Source organism: Limanda limanda, chromosome 16 (assembly GCF_963576545.1).
Source record: "Limanda limanda chromosome 16, fLimLim1.1, whole genome shotgun sequence".
In the NCBI taxonomy this organism is placed as follows: Eukaryota; Metazoa; Chordata; class Actinopteri; order Pleuronectiformes; family Pleuronectidae; genus Limanda; species Limanda limanda.
The window spans coordinates 10,128,098-10,147,676 of NC_083651.1; positions in this window are offsets into that span (position 1 = coordinate 10,128,098).

A 19,579-nucleotide genomic window follows, 5' to 3' on the forward strand; every position below is an offset into this window, starting at 1 on the left:
ATAAACAATGGCTTTAAGCAGTTTGAAGTATGAAGTCAGTCATGTACAGCTGGTGTTAACTTTGTTTAGTTAAAAATCGGGGGGAAGAATATTTGTCCTGAAAGAGTCACTTAGGAACTTTAACCGCTCGGTGATTATTTCCAGATCTTCAGCCAGTAAATAAACCAGAAAGACACAAAGAAAAGAAAAGATGCAGACAACGTCTTTTAGAATCCAATCACTCTTGAACAAATAATTGTACAAAGGAATATACCAAACTTTCTCTAACTTCAAAGTTTGTCCACTTTGGCAAAGATAGCTCTTCCTATCTCGGATCTCTATCTGTCAGTGTCCAACCACTACATCAGCCTATCAGTGCGATTTTATCCAAACTGATAAAAATAGCTCCAGACAGAAAGGCAGTTGAAAAGCAGACTGTTTGGTTAAATGCGGGACAGGAACTCTGCACTGCACTGTTTGTTGGTATTTCCTGTCACTGACCCTGCAGTTATTATTCTGGAATCTGACGAGCTACTGTTCCCACCCTCCCACTCACTCCGAGTGTCCTTATATTGTATAGAGGACAACATGGTAAGAAGCATAGACGTGTTTCCTCTCTGAGTGGGTTGAACAGAACACCTTGTCTTTTATATCATGTCTACAAGGTCCCGCTCGCTTCAGAGCAACAACATGATAAGATTAATGTTTCCCATCAAGCGGGCCATTGGCTTGTTGAGATGTGTGTCATGCAACCACCACGTTTAGCATTACAGACTTTTCTATTCAGGATTCTTATTCTATAACTTCTTGAGCTAGACATACACGGTTTGGTTTGAGCTCATCGCAAGTTGGAAAGCTTCTTAATCATTTCTTAATCACAGCAAGCGATATTCTTCATCTTCATCGTCCTATGTTCTAGAATGAGACAGCCTTTAGTTTAAAAAGGCGTAGAGGAAATGATGTCTGATCTACTGAGCAGCCACATTACTTTCATAGTACTGCTATACAAGCCAGTAGCCAGTGAGATTTACCAACAGAGGTTATGTCCATAACATCTGCTGGCTGGCCGCTAACACCTGGTAGTTGGTAACTTAAATTGTGCAGACAACCTTCAAATGTACAAGGGATATTCACCACCAAGTCCGATAGTCTAAATGTGCCGTGCAGTGTACGGGGATAAGAGAGGAATAATAAAGATAAACCATTGGACAGTTGGATGAACTTCTTACATATCAGAAGTTTGGGTCAGCTGTCTTCTGGCTATAGTACAGTTAAAGCATAGTCAAGACTTCTGTGAACTCAGTGTTTTTCTCACTTTGCTGTACTTTCTCACTGCAACATGGACAGGAAACACAGAAGCAAGAGTGGTCGGCTGGCCTGTTTAACATTTCCTCCTATCACAACGGTCATACCACATAAAATGCCGTTACTCTTGACACACAGAATATGGGACACATAGTAAAGGCAGCATGCTTTTCTCTTGTTAGCATCGTGAAGAAAGCAAGCTTCGCCCTCTTTTTTGTCAATAACCAGACCCATCTGGAAGGGCTGTTGCTTTCCACTGCAGGCGATTTACATGAGCACTGATTTCGTGTTCCTATCACAAGAAATTAGCAAGTTGTACTGCAGCCTCCAAAGAACTTGGCCACTGAATTTGGACACAGGTAAAGACTAAAACATGTTTAGTTTAGTCTCTTGTGTTTTTGTTAGCTATGTAACGTTCACAAATAGCACTTCTACAGTGCAAGTGTAGTTTGAAATGGGGTCAGCTGAGCATGCTCATGATCCAGTCTTTACACCTCTGGTTTTTGAGAGACAAAAACAAGACACAACCCTGAAACTGTATCCTGAACTGCTCCTAGGTCAGGTGATGGTGGCTTTGACCTATGACTGGACAATGACCACTCGGGTGCAGGGGTGAAGGGTCAGGGACTGTTGGCCTCATTTACAAGAAGCTGTTATCAGCTGCCATCACAAGTTAAGTGTGGTTAAAACACAAGTAACAAAACCGTCAGTGAGCACATGTTGGTTGTTTAACTCTGAACATCCCTTAAGCTGTGTGATGTTCCACTGAGGTCACTGTGATCCTACTCCCCGCCAGCAATTAGGAGGTCAGAGGTCAGGGGTATATGGACGGGAGGACCGAAGATGTCAAGCAGATAAAGAGCTACAGTGAGACAAAAGGCGGGGGCTCTCCATCTCGTGCTTCTCCTGCTAAAGAAAATAGAAAGGAAAGAAGTTAATAAATCTAGATAAAGTTCAGTTGTTTTCTCTCTCACGCATGTGCAAATTGTTATGTGTGTTTATGTGTAAATCTGCTGAAGCAAACAGCTCTGACACTTCCTCTGTTCTCTTTCATTTCCCTCTCCTTCCTCACAGTTACATTTTATCTCTGTTTCATGCTTAAGTCCAGAATGAGTCTGTAAAAGAAAGGAGCGATGACATAAGCTGCCCAGTGAGAGTGGGTGTGGGGGTTGTGTGGATGCAAAGTTAAGAAGACAACTTCCATTTTTAACTCTTTACTCTCTCTTTCACTAAAGCTTATTTCAGACATCCACTTGAGTCCAGACATTTTCCTAATATTTTCCAGAGTATGTGAGAATGCAGATGTCTGAGTCACTTGCTATGGACTTCTCACAGGACTTTTCCTGCCAGCCCTCTGGTAAAATGTCCGGAAAGAGTGAGCCCATGTGAGAATACAGTGAAAAATGTTGATGACGGATGCAAAACTGAAAAAAGCAACTGCCGTACACGTAGAGGATGCAGATGATGATGTCAACTTTGAGAGAGAATTCGATATGAGGGTTTTTGGTGGTACAGTCCGAGGCCGGTGTCAATATGATGTGAACAAAAACACATGATCTACGCATGCATGACGTAATGTCCTGCCACCTATATGCTCCACCGAGACGCCGCCGCTCGTCCAAATGGTGTGACGTTGTGCACATGGAAAGACGGAGGGAATTGAGAGCATCTTGCGTGAATGTTACAGACATTTTCCAGTTGTTATGCATTCGTCTGACTCAGACAATCTTCATATGTAAAAGGAAAACTCCAGAAAATGTCCAAACGAGTTCATGTTTGAAAACAGCATAATTGTAAATGTCGACCACACAGCTTTCGTCAATAATTTATTAATATAGTACTTAGGTTGGCCATAAACTCTTATGAAGGTCAACCAGGCTGTTGACCCTACTCCTTAAAAACGATTGACTGCATTTGTGTTATCTATCTGCACTTAAATAAATGGACTTTACAGAACACACGTCAGTATAATTATGATTTATATGATTCAGCAGCACTCTGAGCTGCAGCCTATGCAATGAGGAGCAGAGTCTGTGTCTTCTCTGCTGATGGAGCCCCTCGTGAAAACAAACACATTCACAGATTAAAGAGTGTGTTTGTGTGTGTGTTATCTGTGGTATGCTAATAGACTGGTGATCCCTGCTGTGTTCACATCAGTTGATCACAGATTAGTCTGATCAGATCCAGATCCGGGGCTTTGATCTCAGTGTGTGTGTGTGTGCGTGTGTGTGTGTGTGTGTGTATGTGTGTGTGTCTGTGTGTGAGGAGGAGGCTGTATGGGGTCAAGAGAAGATAGGGAAGAGGTGGGTGGGGCCGCTGACATTACTGAAAATGGAAGGAAATGACTGTTTATTTCCTTCCATTTTCTAACTCACTCACACACACACACACACACACACACACACACACACACACACACACACACACACACACACAAACACACAATGAATTACTGCCCTGATTCTGATAACAGCACATTTGATCCTCTTAATTCTGTGAAAAGTTTTCAACACTGTGTCCCAATCTTTGAAAATGCTGGTTTTTGATTGGCTCATAAAAGATTGTTTAAAGCTACAGTAGCAAAATAACTGATTGCTGAGTTTTATTCACAAGACATGAACTACTAGCGTTTTGGGATGGAGGTTGGGAGAACAGAGGAATGCTGTAATTGCTGTCGCCTAGCAACAGAGCTGCAGTTGGACACGACTAGGAAGTTCTAATGCCCCTTGACTTTTTGACATGATTACCGAATATGAGCTTTTCGGTTTTAAGGCCTTTAGCACTTGGCGTTCTGTATCTTACAGGAACCATTACCTCCTTGAAAAATGAGTCCTTGGCTAGGTCCGAGCCTTTGTTTCTCAGGGATGGAAGGACGCAATTGTTGGCTGCATTTGTAGGAGCCTTTGAAATGGGATGGTGAAGGCCTGCCGCTGCGACCCATTCATTCCGAGACCCTCTTCAAACCTGGTATTACTATCTGTTTCAAGTGATCCGATCCCAACTGGACAGCTCTAAGTTTGTCATTCAGAATGTACACGCCTTTCTTGAATAACCTCTTGTGGTTGGATCGCACCTTCCCGCTGTACATGAAAATAAACACGGACAAAACCATGATTCAGATTGGTCTGTTGTCAACGGGTTTGTGTGTCAGTGGGACAGAGGAGTTAGTTGCGTAGTTTTGAGAGGAGTCGTAGTTAACTTCTCTCGTAAAGTTTTTACGGGCCTTCCACCTCAAACTCTGAAGCAATCCATGTGTTATTTAACGAAGTCGTTGAGCTTTTTGTTCCACTGACTCAACCAGGACAGATTCATGCCGATCCAGGGGGTCTGAAATTGTTCCCATCCCACTTCGACACTCTGTTGCTCTCAGTTTTACCTATGGACGTCAACACGGATGCTGAGGTCGTTTCTTGGCAGCAGCGGTAAACAGACACACTTCGCCACAGATCAGAGAAAACGGTCTGATTTTGATCATGTGCAGCACTGTGAAGCTCTGTGTGTTCACGCCCTTATATGGACATGTTCCTGTGGCTGAGGTCACTAACAGTTAGCCATGACATCTCACACACACACACACACACACACACAAACACACACACAGGGATGTAGGTCAGTAATATAAACTGTAAAGCAGAGAGGACTGTAAATATTTTAGCAGTGATGTATGTGAAGTGACACACACACACACACGCACTCGCACACACACACACTCTCAATTTGTCTCTCTCTCTCTCGCTCTCTCTATTTCTCTCTCACAGACTCACGCAGACCCCCTGGGGGAAGAAGGGGAGGGTTGGGGTGTCTGAACAGCTTGTGACATCTCCAGGCCATGATAACGTCTGCTAATTGGTTCCATCAGGCCTCAGTGTTTGTGTGTGTGTGTGTGTGTGTGTGTGTGTGTGTGTGTGTGTGTGTGTGCGCTTTGGTGCAATCATTGTAATCATTACTCGATCTAACTCACTTAAACACACACCCTGCAAATATGTTTCATGTAAGTTTAAATGAAAAAGGATAAAGCAGAAGGGCAAGGACAGTCAAGAAAACATCAACAACATACAGCTGCAGTGTTGAGGTGCAGTCACTTTAGAGAGAGACAGAGTGATGATTGAACTTTTTTATTTATTTTTTATTTATAGCGCTCTTCTAATCTTGATGGCCAATCAAAGCGCTTATGGCCTTAAACAAAAGAGTTATTCTCCATGGAGGAGGAAGGAGGAGAGTATGTCACCACATCCTGACATCCAGATGGTTTCACACCAATTTACACCTAGATGTGTGTGAACAACTCTGACAAGACTGCTGTGTGACCTGTGTCACAGGTGACCTCACCAACACCCAGGTGACATCAGAGGTGTTTATGATCTGTACTGCACCCAGCCACCAGGGGAAGATCCACATGTTTTGGCTTCATTTCTTGGGGAGCGGTCATGTCTTCCATCTTTATTTACAGTCTATGGTTTTGACCCAAGACTGAACAAATTAAAAAAATGCATGCTCCACTTTGATCCCAAACAACTCTCATATCAACTTGCTGTTTACAGAGAAATGACTTAATGTCTTAGAGAGATACAGTTCTGGGTCGTTTTACATTGTTTTCAATATATGTTTGCCCGGTAATTCACAATATTTGGCTGCTAAGCATGTGTGAACACATCTGTCCATGCAGCAGTTTAGGTCGTTATCCATGATAGATTATATCAAAGTCTTCAGAGAGACAAGCTATGTAGTATGAGAAGAGTCGGTGTTACAGACTGAGTGGAAACATGGAAATGAAAGGGATGGATTAAAAAGAAAGTTAATATAGTGGGGACTTCACCAGCAGGAGAAGTGAAGAAGCATCTCAGTGAGAAAGAGAAACATCTTTTGCCATGTTGGTGCAACACTATAGCCTGAATAATCCAGACTATTCATTGATGAAAGAATGTCTGATAGAAAAGTTAAAACTGAGAAGTGATAAAAGAGCTTCAGAACAAATCCCAACTGTGAAACTCAGCACAAATAAACTCGGTCCAGTGAACAGGGCAAGAGTTCATATCATTAGTGTGTTTTAAATTCAATGCAACAGTAATTACTGACAAGATCAGAATTAGAATGTTTACAGTGTGTGTGTGCGTGCGTGCGTGCATGTGTGCGTGCGTTTGTGTGTGCGTGCGTGTGTGCGTGTGTGTGTGTGTGTGTGTGTGTGTGTGTGTGTGTGTGTGTGTGTGTGTGTGTGTGTGTGTAGCCATATGTTGAATCAGTAATGAGCTACAGGCCTGCAGCACTTACACTGTTTGTGTGTGTGTTGTCCCACAGGCAGCACAAGCTGTTACTGAGAAAGATGCCTTCGGACACGCAGAGAAAATAACTACACACAGTGACTCTGACAGGCCTCAGTCTGTTCAGTACACAGTCAAAGTCTCTTCCACAGAAAAACAGATTCTCAATCACCTTCATGCATAAAAACAATTTTTTAAGGTAAATATCTTCAATAAATCACATGACTTTGACCAATCAAGGCACGAGGTGAGGTTGTAGAAAAGGAACGGACCTGCACAGAGAGAAACATCTCAGGAGTTCAAACAATGAGGCTCCAAACTAAAGATCCTTCCAGACATGACGATTTCTCAACATTCAAGTGTGCAGTCGTCCAAAAGTTACAACTTTATTCCATTTAGCGAAAGAGCCACATGTTCAACATGATTATCTGGCTCCTGGTATCGGATGTCCCACTCTGCATTTTTCTTTGCCCTTTAAAAACCACTACAAATCACTGTTTAAAAAATCAGTTTTCATGATGTGACAATGCCAATTATTGCATTTTTTGTGTGGTTTAGCCATGACCAGAACTTCTTATGTTTGGTTAAGATCATGGTCTGGGTTAAAAAAAGTGTTCAGGCACGATGGGTACAATAGCAACCGCCTGATCAAGTTTAAGATCGTGGTCATGGTTACAAGAAACCCACAGCGACTGCCGGAAGGAAAAGAGGAACAGGAAGCTGTGGTCGACAGTGTCAAAATGCTTGCATTGTTTGTGACAGTTGAAACTACAGATGCTGTTGTTTTCGCGGAGGGAACAGACTGGTGATATGAACCAAGACGAACGTTTTCTGTTGGATCCGGATTTTAAAACTTATCCTGCATTTGAATACTTTATGATTAAACCACTGTGAGTGAGAGAAATGCTTGAATGAATGAATGAGTGAGTTGGGGGAAATGATTAACGCTTGGAGCTGATATGTCAAAGCTCGAGATCAACAAAACATGGTTAAAAAATTACATTTTCAAGACATCTTTGCAAATTATGGCGACACAATCTAAAGTGCGTATTAATCAGAAAAGGATTCCCCATCATACTAAGTCACATAAAAACTAGATGATGATATCATACATAATTAAAATATTATTTTTGCAATTTATCGTTTAGCACCAATCGACATGACCTAAACCTTATAGATAAAAAAAGTGAAAATGACATTATCATGACCTCATATAGTAAGGCATTAACTTTTGCAATCAAGGAAATTATAGACATACAGCTTGTTTAGATTAAACAATTATTAGTCATTAATTGGTATTAATGACATCATGATTACATCATTATGAAATGGCATTATTAATGGTTAGAATTGCCTGAGGAGGAAAACATCCAGTCTGATCCAAATTTTGGTTTAACACTTTATTGGTCATCTTTTTTGTGCTCTTGTGTGTGTCACACGACAAGAAACCACAGTTTTAGAGGCGGATCTTACAGGGAACTAATCCCTTGTAAAAGTGGCTCATTCACAGAGTTCATTAAACTGATTATATGATGATTTTAATCTCGAATAATTAACATTGTGCTGCAGCATCCTTTGTGTTACCGTGATGACAATTCACTCTCTCACAGAAATATTGCAGGTCTGATGAAGTCAAACGCGAATTGTGACTTTTGTGTCTCTGCAGATACAAGACCAATATGTGTCTTTGAGTAAAAAGTTGGGTGTCTCAAACTTTGAGCAAACCCTTGTCGGTCTGAACATCTAAGGTATGACGACTTTATAGAGTCTGGAGTGTGTCTGATGTCTTGTGTGTGTATTCGGTCTGGATGGACGAGCAGAGAACGACTCCTGAGCCGTCACACTTTTAACTAAACAGAGGAGGATTTATGCTCATGGGGGCTGGTGTGTGTTGTCAAACCTGTAACAACACTTCAGAGCTGCAGGAGACCTGTGATCGGTCAACTGGGACCTCCTCACGTCTTTCATGTCTCCTTTGACAAATGAACTCGAACAAGCAGCACGAAAAGGACTCGGTGATGTAGGACTTCAAAAGGACCCATGTTTAATAAATACATGTCATATATCAATGTGTATATAAATATATCAAGACAACAACATGACATAAGCAATTCTGTTTTACATACAATAAACTAACAGGTTGATTTGTCTGCAGCCACTCACCAGGAGGCAAACTAGATTATTTGGCTTCATTTTTTTAGGGAGTTGTAATGTCGTCCATGTTTCTGTAGAGTCTATGATTTTATATGTCATCATGTAATTTATGTAGGTCATATTAGCCCTATACGGTGGCCCTGGGGGTCAAAACACATCAACAATTTACAAGACACCGCAGAAAATGTCCTTTGTGAAATGTTGTGTTTTGCCCGTTAGAGCCACCATACTTACAAACCGTAAAACCTTTTCCTCAAACCTAACTCTCAACCTCATTGTCCCTTTTCATCCATGCAGTGAAATAAAGAATGGAAACAGGCTTTCTCTTGAAAACAAATCATGACACGATAAAGTATGACACGTCTATCTGTGTTTGCAGTGGAGCTACAACAGTGAAAAATCAGCTGCTGCTCCGGGTCAATCTCTGACCTCTGCCGATGTGGACGTGGACATGTACAGATACAATGCTCCGTCCTTCCACTACAGGAGGAGACGCTGTGTTTCACCCACATCAGCTCCATCCTGTCCCAGTGTCCTTGATGATCGTGTCACATCCTCTTTGAAACAACTGCCATTGTGCTCGCCAGGAAGTGCACTTCCCACAGACGGCCCGCTACTCCCCACCAGGGTCAGTCAGTGCACGTTGACTCTGGTACTGGTTCAACAGGAAGAGTCATCAGACAAATCCACAGTGACGTTAAGATACAGCTTGTTCACAGCAGCCCAGGTCAGAGAAGAAGACAACAGGAGTAGGTGTGTTTCTGACCTTGTAAGATGATTCACTATGTGTGTAGATATATGGTGCAGCACACTCACAGCCCTCATCCTCTGAAAAATGTGTGTGCGTCATTTTTTTAGATGAATTTTGTCCCAGCAAAGTTATATAAATATTTATACTTCACCATGTAATTAATGGGGAATTCCAGTATTTTTTAACCGTAGCCTTATTTTTTATGAATGTGGGTGTGTTAAATGATTCTTACAAAACATTTGGAATCATCTTCTCCGGCAGTGGCAGCAGCTACAATGAAATCTTATGGTTCAACTGCGACAGTCCAAAGACTGTCCACTAACATGGCTTTTTAAACGGATAAAAGTTGGGGGTCTTTGCTGAGAGTCTGGTAACATTTCACGTGTCTCACACAGCTCTCTCCTTATTGGCTCTTCAATTTATAGGAGCTATTTGTTCATATACTCCACATCACGTCCGAATGAGACGCTCCACGGTTCCAGAGGACTTCATCCGAAATCCAGGAGCAGTCGATGTGAGGACACAGCAGGCTATTGATGCGTTTATTGAACTGCTGCTTAAGAGGAGTAGGGTTCAGGGTTAACAAGCCCTGTATCATTTTCTGCGGTGGAGTTTTGGTGGTTATCAGCAGTAGGAACAATGGAGGGAGTTGTCGGACACTGCTCGCTGTCTGAGAAAATAGACAAAACATTGGCCAGACTATTATTAGGCTGTAGATCAAGTCAAATGAAAGGTGTTGACACCCTGGACAGAAGTGTTTCCTCTATTATCATCACCTTACAAGAGGCTAGGTCAGATAAGATATTTTGAAAATGATATTAATGGAAATACATTATGTTGCCATGTATTGTCAGAGAGATATTGTTTGCTGGTTGTGTTGTTAAAACAGTTTTTAATACTGTCACATTTCTAATGAGTGTTTTTCATTTCAATAGTGTGCTCGTTGAGCTGATGTGACTCAGTGTTAAATTAACTCTGCTGCTGAACGCACACCCGGGCCTGTGCTCAGCCGGTTAACCTGCAGCTTCATTAAGCTAACGAGCCTCAATTAATTATGTTAATGAGCTGCAGATAAAGTCTCTCCTGGAGGGAAACTGATAACGACCAAGTCTGTTAACGAGCTGCAGGACGACGGACGATCTGATTGGTTCCAAAAGCCGTTAGAGCCAGTGTGTGTCTGCGGAGGGGGGGAACTTCATCCTCCCTCCCTCATATCTCTCTGTGGTCCTGACCTGCTTATCTCTGACAAGTACACACACACACACACACACACACACACACACACACACAATCTTTTCCTGGCAGGAGACCAGTATGGGACAAGGTTGTGTGTGTGTTGGATCCAGCTGTTGGCTTCATATCTGTGACCTCCTGTAGTAAGTGTGTGTGTGTGTGTGTGTGTATGTGTGTGTGTGTTTGTGTGTGTGTGTGTGTGTGTGTGTGTGTGTGTGTGTGTGTGTGTGTGTGTGTGTGTGTGTGTGTGCGTGTGTGTGTGTGTGTGTGTGTGTGTGTGTGTGTGTGTGTGTGTGTGTGTGTGTGAGCTAACGGATTCACACTCAAATCATCTCTAATGGGGCTCCTGAGTGTTCCTGCATGCACGTAGGGAAGAACAAAGTCAGCATTGTGTTGACGAAAGCAAAATTCAAACCATTAATGTCAAAGACATTAAGAACTAAGTGATGTGTTAATTTGCTGACAATGACTAGTTTTATAACAATCAATTTAAAACAGTTTAAGTGTTTTAGGTCAGAGGTAAGTGTTTAACTGTCCTAGCTACAAAAATAAACAAATCACTTGTTTGGAAAAAAGTAATGAGTTAAAACAATATCAGGGATCAAATTATTGATTAAAAAACTTGCATCTACAGCACCTGAAATAAATTAGGCCTTAGAAGTTGTTTATGCACCAGCAAATGTCCACAACAACACGAGGCAGATCCACTGGTTACAATTTGTACAACAACCACCAGTCTGTTGCAAAACACTGAGCTCTCTATTTCTGTGAAAATTATTTTGATTGAGTTTTGGCTTTGGACAAACAGAAAACCGTTCACATGATCATATAAAAATTCTCTCTCAGGGAGTTGTTGACGCAATAACTCCCTGAGGAGCGTCCGTTCATTCTGGTCCTCACCCTGCGTCTCTGCAACAAAGACTTTTGTTAACATGCAGTTAATGTGCTCACTGTGTTACTGTATCGGGCGGAGCTAGAACACGATGTTTAAAACTGAAGACACAATTAAAAACGGATGTTTGCCATTTTCCTTCTCTTCTCAGACGTTCTTTTCTCGGCCTGAGATCCTCTTTTATCCATTCATTCCCAAAAAAAACCTAATTTACAATGGAAAATGATGTCAGTGGTAAAACAGAGACTGCAGTGTGATGTCTTACTGTGGCTTTATCTGCAACACACACACACACACACACACACACGCAAGACACACACACACACACACACACACACACACACACACTCATTAGCAGCTGTGTTGTCTCCCACTGCTCTCACTGGTTTCCAACTATTGATGATTCATTAACAGACTCAGCTGGAGGTGCAGTTCTTTTTTTTCCTGACATGATGCTTTGTGGTACAACTCCATCGTTGGTCCCCTCTGCCTGTCTGTCCTCGAAAATGATGCAAGCAGATGTATTTCATCATTCATTCATCATAGAGACCAAACTCCTCAGAGGAAGTGACATCATCGACGTGCTCCCCCGGACACCAACGTCCAGCTCAAACTCTACATCTTTGGAAAGCTCCTCCGCCCCCTCCTTTCTCTTCTTCTCTCAGATTAGAGGGGTCGACAGTTTCTGGGCCTGACAAGCTGACGTCCACACCCACCTCACGCTGTTAAGGCCCAACTGTGCAGAGGGGAAAAAATGAGCGTGGTTTGAACTCCTCAGAACAACGTGGTTGATCAACATGATGAAGGAAACTGCTGTGGAGCGATCACATGTCAGATAAAATCCAGACTTCAATGGCTTGTGTGTGAAAATACATACGAAATATCAGCTGAGACTTTACATGATGAGTTAGTGTTTCTAGTGACAGAATATGACTAATGAATGATCTTGTGTTTCAAGTACATGGGCCTGATGTGACCATGGGACAGGCCGGGGGGGTTGGTTCAGCACATCCATCAAATGTCTGTAGGTGTAAAGCAAGAAGCCCTCCACAATAGGAATGAGACTCTCCTCCTCCTCATGGTCGAACTTAGGGATGATCTCAGTATCCAGGTTTTTTCGTAGGAGTCGCAGGGGTAAACATTGTTAGAGCAGAATCCAATACAATGGAAGTTGACACTTGGATGACTACACACAAGCAGTATGGAGGGTTATATGTTTTCTGTTAAATACGTTTGATTCAAGATTCAAGATTCAAGAGTTTATTGTCATGTACACAACGATTACATTTAGCAGTCGCTTGCAATTAAATGCTTGGGTCACAGACTCTCTTATGACAATGCTCAGAATATTAAAAGCGGACAAAAAAATAAAATAGGATAAAATAGAATACAAAAAAAATGTAAATAGAAATAAAATATACATATCTAAAATATATAGGTCACTTATCAGCTACACGGTTTACCCCTGAAACTCAGAAAGTGTTTTGTGGACTTTGTTTTCTGCACATTCACCTGCACAGTCTGTTTATCGAGATTAGGGGTGGGGCCCATCCGCCGTCGTGAATCACGTCACAAGGTGGTGGAAGTTTGTAATGCAGTTTCACTCACAGTTTCAGAATTGTTAAAGGTTTACTTTTCATTTGCACTCTAGTTGCGCGCACACAGAACTATCACACAATCCACAGTATAACATTACTATGATTTCCAGAGTAAATCAGTGTGAGTGTTGATATGTGTGTGTGGTGTTGTTTCTGTGTGTGTGTGTGTTTCTGTCATTTGACTCCAGGACTTTAAACACATGACTGTACTTCACTGTAGAGCGTTGTGAAGCCTTTCAGCAGTGAAGTGACCTCAGTCTTTCTGCTGTTTGTCCTTCAGGATTCACAGAATCACATGGTGACCTGAAAGCAACACAACTGTCACATGACACACACACAAATCACACACACACACACACAGACACACACACACACACACACACACACACACACACACACACACACACACACACACACACACACACACACACACACACACACACACACACATACACACACACACAAACATACACACACACACACAGATACACAACCAGAGCTTTATTACCCCAGGTAGATGAAAGAGTAACATGTGAAAGCTGTATTTCTAGAAATGAAAAATAAAAAAACTGCAGCTGTAAGCGGTGACATCCTGTTATGTTCTTTTATACAGTGGTTGAGGAAGTAGTCTGATCCTTTACTTGAGCAATAATACCAAATGATAAATGTAAAAAAAATACTCACACCAACATAAGTATCTTAAAATAAATGTCCTTTAGAGTTTTAAAAGTTAGAAAAGTGCCTGAATTGCAGGTAGGTAAATTAGGTCAGAGATTCCTCCACCAGGGGTGATAATTGTATCAAATCTTTGCTATATGATTAGATGTTGGGGTATTTTGGAGCTCTTTGGACATCTTCAGTAAAAATTTTAATAACTCTGAAATAGGAAATTTGAGCAACAGACACAGATTTTATGTCAAATCAAAAGAATAAACAGCAAGGGCTTCACAGCTGTCAGATAACTACAGTGAGGTAAAAGGTATAATAGTAACTTTTAAATGAATGGACTGCACGTATAAAGTGCATAAACTGGAAACAGTGAAGTGCACTTCAGTACAATTTAGGTTTTAACTAAAAATTCATACTAAACACAATAAGAAATAAACATGATAGATATTCATTCATATTCATTCATTGAGGGTCAGATGAAGGGGGTGGCCTCAGATATGAAAAAACAACAGCAACATAAAGGACATTAAAGCCGATTATTTAAACATGTACATATAAACACGTGGGCCTTAAGAATTTAGCTGTATGAGTCACTCATGCTCCCCGGCCTCTCCCAAGTGGGCAAGAAATTGTTCCCCCAGAATCTAAAAAGAATCTAAGTCTTTCCATCTGTACGAGGAAAGTCATGTCGCCCATTCATCTCTGAGGGAGGCTGGACAGAGCGACTTCAACCTCCTCAGAATTCTGATCATGTCCAACATCAAAGATAAGCTGGAGGGAGGAGCCCGAGATAAAGGAAGATATTAACCCAATAATTCAGGCAGGCACATCTGTCCACAGGGACAATGAGTGAATGAATAATTAATGTGGTCAAACTCGTCTGGGAATGAGGTTCTTGTGTGTTTTTTGGTTTTTCACTAGAAAGTTTGAGGAAATGTGTCTGTGGTGGGAAAAATAAGTTTTTACATAAAATCTATGCTGAGTCAGAGGCAGTTTGAGGTCAGAGGTCACCACACTGACCGTTGCTTCCTCTCAGCTGGTTTTGGTTATGATTCTCTCAGTAACCATGACGATAGCACTGAACTTCCTCTTTGTGTTTTGACAGTCAAGCTTTCTCTTGTAATTCGCCTTTGGGAAGCGGTTGACAGATTTGAACTCCTCTTTCTGTTTCCGCTACTCCCTCTCCCAGTCATCACAGGAAGTTCACCTCTGTCAAGGCCTCCTAGGTTTCAGGACGTCAAAATAAAAGTACTAGATGCTAACTTCCTGTGACAATCTGAGTTTAGTCCTTCACCTCTGTCGGAGGGGAGAAACGACATCCTGGACAAACACACTCGCACAGACACAGACACACACAGACAAACCTTTAGTTGTGAGGACACTCATTGACACTCATTCCTTTGCCCTTTAAACTAATGTTGCATGAATAAGCAGGTTTGCAGGTGAAAAGTGAAGCCAAATCCTCTCTATCAACCCCTGGTGGCCGGCTGAAAGTATAGTAAGTTAGTAAAGTAAGTTATAAACCTTGCCACCTCAATGTTAGCGGAAAGGACATGGGTCAAACTAAAAAGTCCAAGTAAACAACAAATACATGTAAGTTGGCTTTTTTCATGTTAGTTATAGGCCATAAAAATGGGGTGAAAAGTTATGATTGACCGCTAAGACTGAGACATGATTGGTTGAACATGTGTATCTACATATCATCATTATGTAACATTATATATACAGTCTATGGGTGTTACTAGAAAATTTCTCCTTGAGTTTGAAAACCCAATGTCATACCTTTAGCCAAACCTAAGTGTAACCTGACCCCTAAAACCAAGTCTGAACTCAAGATAGAGGGACATTACTGAGGAGAGACCCATCTAAGGTTTTATTTTCTCTAATATGGTTAAATGTGGTCACCACTGCATCTGTCGTCAGTTTGAATATTTTATGTTTTTATTCTGGCATAATACACTCAGCTGGTATTTCTTGTATTCCTTCCACCCCTTTATATCAATGATGGCAGGCAGTTGAGCCAACACTAATAAAATCTGAACATTATAACCTTCATGAATTTGAGATTTAAGACGGAACTGTTGTAAGTGTATGACTGTATTATGTGAACTGAATATACAAAGTTTATAATGTGCGTTCATGTGTCACTTTCTCCAAACACCATTGAAGGAAAAGCACTAAAAACAGGCAAAGGGAAATAGCAATTGTCCTATTTTATACCATATTTTGTTTCGGTTTCCTGTTTTATTTTGAAAACATCTCAGACCATAACGTTAAACGTGATGTTTGTTGAATGTTTTCTTGTCAACATCTCCACTGTTCATTCATCTCTATCCTCAACAAGGAGGAAGTCTTCTCAACCAGCTGACAGCTGCACTCAGAGTGTGTGTCCATGTATGGTTCCGTGTGTGTGAGCGTGTGTGTGATCTCCATGACAACCAGTTTCCAAAATCCCCATCCTGTTGTTTATTTTCTTGTCTAAAATAAACAAACAAGGAGTGAGGCAGAAAGGCAGGAAGGGGACGTCCTGTGAGTTAGAGGGCAACAGCGATGACCTCCAGTGACTGACTAGAGTTACAGTGAACTAAGTTACAGTTACTTCCCATTGGCTTAGCGCCACCAGGTGGATACTCAGAAAACTGTAGCTGACAAAACGGCTTTGTGTGAGTCCTGCTGCAAGTGAGGTTTCAGATTCTGATGACTGAAACATCAACAGTGGTCGAAGTTGTTCTCACAAAATGTTTCGACAAAAAGAAAGACATTGCAATTACTTCTGATCATATCAGATGATTATTACTGATAAAGCAATGTTAATACATTTTGTTTTAATTGATCAAGGTACTATAATCATCATTGTTATTATTTTAAGACTTTGAACAATATCATTTTGTTGCCTTATTGTGCATCCAAAAAATCTTTATAAAGAAAATAGCACCACTAACCAAGGCCGGAAGAAATATGAATCAATAAAACAATCACAGAAGAATTATGAAATTACTAATGCAACTAACCCTTATTATAGATTAATCCTGATTGTCATAGAAGTGAGTTTATATGATATTTTAATCTTATCATATATATGTTTGTACATTAAATATAGCAACTGTAACTAAGAGGTCTTGTGAATTTTGGTGGATTAGAGCACTTCCGACGTGACATTGAATGAATAAACTAAAATGAAGATCAAATCACTCAAAGTTGGACTCAAGTGTTGAAGTAAATGTTTTTTGTTACTTTCCAAGAACAGAAACAGACATAAGAGTTTCCTGTATTTGGTATTTATGTAAATGAAGGTTTTACAAACCCTTGTAGAGAAGATATTAATGACAATTTTGTTGTTTTCATCGTGGTTGCCCGTAGCAATGTTGACATCAGGAAGAAGAGCAGCTGGCATAACTGGAGGCATCGCCACAGCAACACGGACCCACAGCGTCTCTGGAGCAAAACATCTGTTCTGTCCAGGGGCGAGAGACCTAAAAAAATACAGAGAGAGAGAGAGAGAGAGAGAGAGAGAGAGAGAGAGAGAGAGAGAGAGAGAGAGAGAGAGAGAGAGAGTTACGTTGAATTTGAGGCCGAATTAAGAGCAAATCACACAAAGCTGTTAACTACCCAGAGGCCCTGAGACCAAGAGGGCCTCATAAAGCCCCAGGTTTGGTCCAATTTGATCAATCCCCAATTTACTACAAATTTGCACCAGTGACTATCAGCTGTGACATCTGGCAGCTCAAGAGGTCATGGATGGAAACAAGGCAGTAAGGAAAATAAGCAAAATGCAGACAATCAGTCAGATGATACAGATCACTAATGGGAGAATAATGCAAATTCCTGCAGGCAAAGGTGTAAATACCCAGAAATAGAAAAAAGAAAAAAAAAACCCTAGCCCTGTCCCCTAACCCTAACCCTAATTGCAACACAAGTGTCTAAGACCTTCTTTTATCCGTAACCCTAACCCTAGCCCTTAACAGGCACAGAGCAGGTAAAAAGTGTCTACGTATTTCTTGGAATGGACTGAGTGAAAAGTCTGAGTGACTGTTTTCATACGTTGAGGGTCCCTACTGACTCCTTTCCAGGAATTACGGATAGTAAACGCCCAGAAAATCTATTTTACACAATATGGTCCTTTTGATTCAAAAATACACAGACTTGATTCAGTGTTTGTAGCTCGGATTAATTTATGTACAAATTACCATCAGGTGACAGACAGGTGTTGACGTCTGTGGGCCCCTGGTGGACAGGTTGAGAATGAGGCTATTTGTCTTTGTATTTATATAGCGCTTTTCTAGTCTTGATGACCACTAAAAGCGCTTTACAGTACAGTTCTACATTCACCCATTCACACACACATTCATACAGTGCATCTTATTCTATGGGGGGCCATTCAGGGTTCAGCATCTTGCCCAAGGACACTTCGACATGCAGATGGGTCAGACTGGGGATCGAACCGCCGACCTTCAGGTTGGAGGACGACCATTCTACCCCTCAGCCACAGCCGCCCATATTTAGGCCAGGAGTTGGTGGGAAATAGGAATAACCCATCTTAGGTAACTGTACTAAAATGTTTCCAGTTTGTAACTGCCAATGCAAAAGATGAACATTAGGTGTTTTCAAAAAAATGTATACATTTTCTCACAGTTGCTGAGAAATGGATCAATGCGCACTGACAGAAAAACTAGTTCCAATAAATCAGCTGAGTCATTAGAGCTCACAGAAAAACAAAGACGGATGAACACAGAGGTCAAATGTTAAATATGAATCAGGAAAATCGGTGTGTGTGTGCGCGCGGTACTTATGTGTACATAAGTACCATTCCTAATTAAAGTTTAAATTTATCCTTCCTGTTCGTAGTTCCCATGTTGACCGTGGGAGAGACCATATCTTATGGGAGAGAGAGTAGGGATCTTTGATTTTTTGGACTTTTACTGTTTGTATGAATTTTATTTCTCTAAATATAGATGAACCCCTAAAAGCAGCTATAAGCAATACATTTAAGATCATGTATGAAATAGATAGATAGACAGACAGACAGACAGACAGACAGACAGACAGACAGACAGACAGACAGACAGACAGACAGACAGACAGACAGACAGACAGACAGACAGACAGACAGACAGACAGACAGACAGACAGACAGACAGACAGACAGACAGACAGACAGACAGACAGAGAGACAGACAGACAGACAGACAGAGAGATAGACAGACAGACAGACAGACAGACAGACAGACAGATAGATAGATAGATAGATAGATAGATAGATAGATAGATAGATAGATAGATAGATAGATAGATAGATAGATAGATAGATAGATAGATAGATAGATAGATAGATAGATAGATAGATAGATAGATAGATAGATAGATAGATAGATAGATAGATAGATAGATAGATAGATAGATAGATAGATAGATAGATAGATAGATAGATAGATAGATAGATAGATAGATAGATAGATAGATAAATAGATAGATAGATAGATAGATAGATAGATAGATAGATAGATAGATAGATAGATAGAAACGGTCTGACAATGTGGTCACTTGTAGTGAAAACGTTGTATTTGCAGGTTCACTTGGCCTCACAGAGGTTTATAATGAGTTTTATTGTGTGTGTCTGTGTGTTGTTAGTGTTCCAGCTCTATTGTTCTGTTTTGTCCCAGTTATGACAAAGCCAACTGTATTAATGATAAAGAGGCTAACACACACACACACACACACACACACACACACACACACACAC